The sequence below is a fragment of the Trichosurus vulpecula genome, chromosome 1, assembly GCF_011100635.1.
Source record: "Trichosurus vulpecula isolate mTriVul1 chromosome 1, mTriVul1.pri, whole genome shotgun sequence".
Lineage (NCBI taxonomy): Eukaryota > Metazoa > Chordata > Mammalia > Diprotodontia > Phalangeridae > Trichosurus > Trichosurus vulpecula.
Window position 1 is genome coordinate 521449581 of NC_050573.1, and position 7826 is coordinate 521457406.

General features: G+C 39.3%; 1 pseudogene; it reads right to left on the reverse strand.

Annotated features, from left to right (window-relative positions):
* Positions 1-221: 221 nt before the first annotated feature.
* Positions 222-858, reverse strand: LOC118834689 (annotated as a pseudogene).
* Positions 859-7826: the final 6968 nt, after the last annotated feature.

Below are 7826 nucleotides of genomic sequence, written 5' to 3' on the forward strand. Positions count from 1 at the left end.
CAGACATTGTCTGCTGTATTCGCATGCTTATCTAGGCTGGAAAAAGTGATTTTGTGACTTTTTCTGGATTTCTCCATCACAATTTGGTCTGGCACATTTTCTAGATTTATTTAGAGTTTTGTGGAAGGAAGCTCAGCTTTACTGGTCCCTACCGCTCTGTCATTTTGGCTCTACCTTTCCAAAATGTTTTAAAGCTTAATCACTACATACCAAATTGCACCTCAAGCTTCGTACTTCTCTTTGATAATTTTACTAAGACACACACCAACATGATTTAAATCTCTGTATTATTTATTGTAGTCAAAGGTATATCTTACGACAAATTTGTCTAGAATTTTGAATCAAATGAATTTAGATCTGTGTCATACGCTGAATTATCCTTTTCACTAATAAGCTGGCTGTTTTAATCTTCTTTGGGTTATACTGTTTGATCAGGGAAAGTAAAGTATTATTTTACTAGTGTCAATTATATCTTCAACAATCAGGATATTTTTTCTAGTCAAAGTTGAAAGATCTTCTCCAGAATTATACACCTAGTTGACTGGTTATCGTGATAGATCTTCAATATGATAAAACTACAGTCATTTGAATTAAATCATCACTATTCTTGCTTAGGGCTTTGATATAATTGAGGAAATCAGCAAAGAATTATAGTGCCTCCCTTGAAGATTTCAAGGGTAATGATCTGGTGGCTTCCCTTCTCCTACATCATATCTTGGATCAGCCATTTTGTACTGTCCATGATTACCCTATGAGGAAGAAATACCTTTTTCAAATCTTTAGCATAATGCTTAGGTAAAGTCTAAGTCATAACAGTCCAGCATCCTCAATCACAATGCTTGGTCTGAGGGTTGCCATGACAGTGCAGGAAGTTTGATGGTTGAGGAGGAGGTAGGGACAGAAGCAAAGGAGAAAGCAAAAGAAGAAGAGGAAGCCATGTTACCCAATGCATTAAGGATCAAGAGAGTGAGCTAGACTGACCATGGAAACCCCAAATCCTAGCTAAAATGGCACAGAGTCTCACAGTGACACAATTTGGCAAAACCAGAAATAATTTTTCCCCAAAGTTCTCATGGATTAAATGCTTGTATTTGTGCTTAGAATAGCTCAGCCCAAAGATAGTAAAAAGAAGAAAAAGGAAAAAGAAAATCATACTTCTTGGTCTCTAAAGAGCTACCAGAACATGTGGGACTCTCCTCACAGGGATTAAGAACTTCTATCCATCCAATAAGAAACCAAACTACTATGTCTGGATATTGTGTATAATACAGCCCTGCTGGCACTAGGTGGTCTCTAGGGCATTTGTCCTCTCACTTTCCCACTAAGTAGCCTCTCTGTTCAGGCCTCATTTAGGAACTGAGTGCTATAATAGACTAGATCTAGGACCTGGGACTGGATCATTCATCCTCTCCCTCTCCTACTATGGGATCCCTCTACTCTGGACTCACAAGCACAGGTGGGTTTAATCTGGGAGGAAGGAGAAAACATTTATGTGGATCCTTGAAACACAAAGGACACAGAAAATTTCTTCAGGGATTCCTGAAACATGTAGGGAATTCAACTAGAGGTCCAAACTGATCCCTCATTAAGACAAGCAGGCTACCTTAAGAAGGAAAACACAGAAAAGTCCCAAAGAGTTGCCCCCCCCAAAGGGATTAAGCACTTGGGGTTGATTATTCAGGGTTTCTAGGGCATCAGATAAACATTATCCTATGGCCCTGAAGTTCATAAGGACCTCAGAAAAGCTATCTGGGGTAATATCACTATAAGGCAAGCAGTCTAGGTCTACTTAAAAGTAAAAAAAAAAGAAGAAATAAAATAAACATGTATAACTTCTCATAGTTTGCTGCTCTAAGTATCAGTATTCTATGGATACAAAATCTATGCTGCTCTTATTCGTTTTCATACTTGTAATGGGTCTAGTAATACAACAGATAGTAACACATAAACATTTGAATAAACAGACGTTATCTCAAAGAAATTATAGTCTAAAACAAAGCCGACAAAAAAAAACATGCTAATTTTTTTTCAATGGATCCTGCTAGGACATCTAAGAATCAGAATTCCAGGTGGAGAATCTCTCCAGTGGGTCCCTGCAAATGCATATGGGACGCAAAACATTCCAGATAAATCCTGATAGGACAGCATCCCCTTTCCTCTAACCTTCACTCTACTCTGCGCCAAGAGGGGAACAACTTGATAGGTTGAGAGAACAAATTAGCCATGCCTCTGGGGGGCTTTAAATGGTTGAGCCCTGGTCAAGTTTCAGAGTTAGAGCTTACTTATGGAGAAGATACTTGTGCCTATACCAGAGGGTGTCAAAGGAGGGGGTGGTGGTGGTGGTGGTGAAGGGATTTTTCTCTCCTCCACCCCATATCAACTATGCAGCTCTGAAGGGGACCTACTGAATGAGTAGGAGACACTGCATTCAGTACTCTAGACAGATACAGATACAGATAGCTAGTAAATGGAAGGAGGAGGTAGTTTCAAGAAGAATGACCTCACAGTTCCTCAATTTACTCATTTCATATGACCTATTATTCCTCCACCCACCTCAGCCACACAAAAAGACAATCATACCCTTGATCTTGCCATCATCCACAAATGTCCCCCTTCCACTTCCATGTTCATGAACAAGTCTTGATAATCCTTTATCTAATAATAGTCTACTGTCATTCCATATCTCCTTCTGCCTTGCAACCCCAAACCCTGTTCTTCATTTACATCATGACTCCAATCCCTCAACCCTCAGTCCTTTCTCAGACCTATGCACTAGTCACACTCTTCCTCCTTTCCCCACCTTGACCCCTTGGTTAACCAGTTCAACTTTGTTCTTCTCTTGAGTTCTTTGTCTCTGATGCGTCACTGATATTCTTGTCAAGTTTGAGCCTTAGATTACTCCCACCTGCTGCTTTAATTCCCACTTAGATGCAGCTAAATGAAGCTAGAGAAAATCATGAAACTATGGTGAGTGGATCCACTACAAATGTATGTAACTTGGACCCTCATTGCAGCAAGGCAATCCTTTTACACCTACCCAATTGACTCACTATTGCTCTCCTTACGATAACTCTTACAAACCTTTTCATCCCTCCTCAAGCCTCCCATGACTCTTCCTGCTCCCACTGTCTAAGCTGAGAGGTTAGCCTTGTATTTCACTGAAAATGAGGTCATTTCCTGAAAGCTCTGTCTTTTCTCCGCCTCCTCACATCATCCTGCTTTCTGCCACTATTTCCTCCTTCACCCTTGTCTCACTTGAAGAGGTGGCCCTTCTCCTTGCTAAGGCAAACCCCTCTACAAACAAAAGTGATCCTCTAACCCATTTTCACAAAGCAGACTGCCACCTCTATCATTTCCACTCTCTCACTTATCTTCAATCTCTCTGGCTACTTCCCTTCTGCCTAAAAACATATTTCTCCCCTGTCTTTAAAAAACTCTCACTTGATCCATCCATCCCCACTAGATATCATACCATATCTCTCTTATCTTTTGTGGCTAAGCTCCTTGAAGAGGCTGTCTATAATAGGTGCCTCCACTTCACTCTCTCCATAGCTCTTTACAGTCTAGCTTCTAACCTCATCATTCAACCAAAACTACTTTCTCCAAAGTTACTAACAATCGCTTAATTGCCAAATATAATGACCTTTTCTCAACTCTCATTCTTCTTGCTCTTTCTTTTCTCAAACAATGTCACTCATCCTCTCCTTCTTGATATTCTCTTCTCTCTAGGTTTTTGGGACACTACTACAGCTTGGCTCTCCTGCAACATATCTGACCACTCCTCAGTCTCCTTTGTTTAATCTTTATCCAGGTCATGCCCATTAACTGTGGGTCTTCCCTAGGGCTCCATCCTAGACCCCTTTCTCCTTCAAGACTATTTCACTTAGTGATCTCATTGGTTCCCATGGATTCAATTATCTCTGTGCTGATGATTCTCACATCTACTTATCCAGCCCTAACCTTTCTGCTGACGCCCAGTCTTGCATCTCCAACTACCTATTAGATATCTCAAAGTAGTTTCCCAAAAACATCTTAAATTCAATATGTCCAAAACCGAACTCATTATCTATTTATTTTCATGTTGTTATTCCCCAGTTACATATAAAAACAGTTTTTAACTTCATTTTTAAAACTTTGAGTTCCAAATTCTCTCCCTTCTACCCCTCCACTCCCCCACTGAGAAGGTGAGCAATTCTATATAAGCTATACATGTGTAGTCGTACAAAACATTTCCATAATAGTCATGTTATGAAAGAAATGTTATGTTATGAAAGAGTCATGTTATGTAAGAAAACAAAAAACTCAAGAAAAATAAAGTTTAAAAAGTATATTTCAATCTGTATTCCGACACCATCAGTTTTTTTCTCTAGGGATGGATAGCATTTTTCATCATAGGTCCTTCAGAGTTGTCTTGGATCATTATATTGCTGAGAATAGCTAAACCATTCATAGCTGTTGATCACACAGTATTGCTGTTACTTTGTACATTTCACTTTGCATCAGCTCATGTAAGTCTTTCCAGACTTTTCTGAGAGCTTCCTGCTCATCATTTCTTATAGCACAATAGTATTCCATCATAATCACATACTAGAATTTGTTTAGCCATTCCCCAATTGATGAACATCCCATCAATTTCCAATTCAATGACACCAGAAAAGATCTACTATAAATATTTTTATACATATAGGTCCTTTTCCTTTTTTAAAAATCTCTTTTGGGATACAGAACTAATAGTGGTATTGCTAGGTCAAAGGGTATGCATGGTTTTATAGCCCTTTGGGCATAGTTCCAAATTGCTCTACAGAAAGGTTAAATCAGTTTACAACTCCACCAACAGTGCATTAATGTCTCGTTCTCCCCACATTCCCTCCAACTTTGGCCATTTTCCTTTTCTGTTTTATTAGTCAGTCTAATAGGTATGAGATAGTACCTCAGCATTGTTTATTTTGCATTTTTTCAATTAAGAGCAGTTTTTCATATGACTATAGACAGCTTTGATTACTTCATTTGAAAACTATTCATATCTTTTGATCATTTATCAATTGGGGAATGGCTCTTATTTTTATAATTTGACTTGGTTCTCTACATATTTGGGAAATGAGGCCTTTATCAGAGAAACTTGCTTCAAATTTTTTTTTTACAGTTATGATTGCTAACTGTATTTCCTCCATCTTATTTCTCCCCCTCCTCCCCGTTTATTCTATTCTCTCTCTCCTTTCACTCTGTCTCTTCTCAAAAGTGCTTTGCTGCTGACTATCCTCCCGTAATCTGCCCTTCCTTTTATCACCCACTGGCCTTCTCTTATTGCCTTCCTCTTCATCTTACTTGTAGGGTTAGATTTCTATACCCAATTGAGTGTGTATGTTATTCCCTCTTTGAGCCAATTCTGATGAGAGTAAGGTTCACTCATTCCCTCTCACCTCCCCTCTCCTGACCTCTACTGTAAATCTCTTCCTTGCCTCTTTTATGTGGGTTAATTTGACAATTCTACCTCTCCCTTTCCCTTTCTCCTAGTACATTCCTCTCTCACCCCTTAATTTTATTTTTTAGCTATCATCCCTTCATATTCGACTCACACCTGTGCCCTCTGTTTACGTATATTCCTTCTAACTGCCCTAAGAATGAGAACATTCTTATGGGTTACAAGTATCATCTTCTCATGTAGGAATGTAGACAGTTTAACCTTATTAAGTCCCTTATGATTTCTCTTTCCTGTTTACTTTTTTATGATTCTCTTGAGTCTTGTATTTGAAAGTCATATTTTCTATTCAGCTCTGGTCTTTTCATCAAGAATGCTTGAAAGTCCTCTATTTCACTGAACGTCTATTTTTTAGCCTGAAGGATTATACTCAGTTTTGCTTGGTAGGTGATTCTTGTTTGCAATTCTAGCTCCTTTGCTCTCTGGAATATCATATTCTGAGCCCTCTGATTCTTTAATGTAGAAGCTGCTAAATCTTGTCTTATCTTAACTATGGCTCCACAAAACTTGAATTGTTTCTTTCTAGATGATTGTAATATTTTCTCCTTGACCTGCAAACTCTGGGATTTGTCTATAATATTCCTGGGAGTTTTCATTTTGGGATCGCTTTCAGGAGGTGATTGGTGGATTCTTTCTATTTCAAATTTATCCTCTGGTTCTAGAATATCAGGGTGGTTTTCCTTGATAATTTCTTGAAATACCATGTCTAGGCTCTTTTTTTGATCATGGCTTTTAGGTAGTCCAATAATTTTAAAATGATCTCTCCTGGATCTATTTTCCAGGTCAGTTGTTTTTCCAATGAGATATTTCACATTGTCTTCTATTTTTTCATTCTTTTGGTTTTGTTTTATTGTTTCTTGATTTCTCATAAAGCCATTACCTTCCATTTGCTCAATTTGAATTTTAAGGAATTATTCATAATTATTGTTCAATAATTCTTCAGTAAGTACCTGCTTTTCCATTTGGCCAATTCTACTTTTTAAGGAGTTGTTTTCTTCAGTGAATTTTTGTGTCTCTATTCCCCTTTGGCTAATTCTGCTTTTAAGGCATTCTTCTCCTCATTGGCTTTTTGGACTTTTACTCTTTTACCATTTGACCTAGTCTGTTTTTTAAAGTGTCATTTTCTTCATTTTTTTATATCTCCTTTACCAAGCTCTTGACTCTTTTTCGTGATTTTTTTTGGTATCACTCATTTCTCTTCCCAAATTTTCCTCTACCTCTTTTACTTGATTTTTAAAATCCTTTTTGAGCTCTCTTCCATGGCCTGAGACCAGTTCATATTTTTCTTGGAGACTTTGGATGTAGGAGCTTTGTCTTTGTTATCTTCTTCTGAGTGTGTGTTTTGATCTTCCTTGCCACCATAGTAATTTTCTGTGGTCAGATTTTTTTCCCGTTGTTTGATCATTTTCTGAGCCTATTACTTGACTTTTAACTCTTTTTTAAAGTAGGGCTCTGCGTCCAGGGTGGAGGGAGCATTATCCAAAAGCTTCGAGATTTTTGTGCAGTTGCTTTCAGAGATACCTCTAGGGACCTGTAAGCTTTTAGTTCTTCCAAGGTGATATAATATAAGGCAGGGCTGTCCAACCTTAGGTTTTTATTGAAACAATAGACAATATTTTGATTTGCCATTTTAGTGAGAGCTCTGTGGCAGCTCAGCTTCATTTACTAAAGAATTATGTAAATTTCTATGCTTGTAGGCGGGTTGCATAAATCACACTGCAGGCCGTAGAGCCGCATTTTGGACAGCCCTGATCTAAAGAGAGGTATTTACTACTCTCTTGTCTTATGCTCTGGTATGTGAGTGACCACAAGTACTCTTTTCTGCCCTGGACGTGTGAGGAGGGTCCCCGCTTCACTGCGGCCATAAGTTCTGGTGTGTTAGTGTTCCTCCTCACCCTGGGACTACTACCCAGGACTGCAAGTAGATCCAAGTATGGGCAAAGCAACAAAGTCCTGCCCCTAGTTCTAGCAAAGAGAGACCCCCGTTATCTCCTTCTGACCAGTTGTTCAACCCCCTTACCATCTATGGGCTGAGAGCTCCTAAAGTGGCCGCTTGTTCCTGAGGCCCACTCCTGGTTTTCTGGGGCCGGGTCTGTCCTGGCACAGCCTGTGCTGGACTGTTCTCCTCTCTCACCCAGGTGTGACAGACCTTTTATGCTCACCTTCTAAGTTGTCTTTGGAATTTGTGGGCCAAGAAGTCTGGAAACTGCCACTGTTGTCACTGACTTAGTCACCTTGGGGACTGCTCCTGGTTTGCTGGGGTCTAGTCTACACCTGCACTGAACTGTGCTCCTCTTTCGCCCTGGCACAAGAGACCTTTCCTGATGACCTTCTAAGTCAGGCTTGC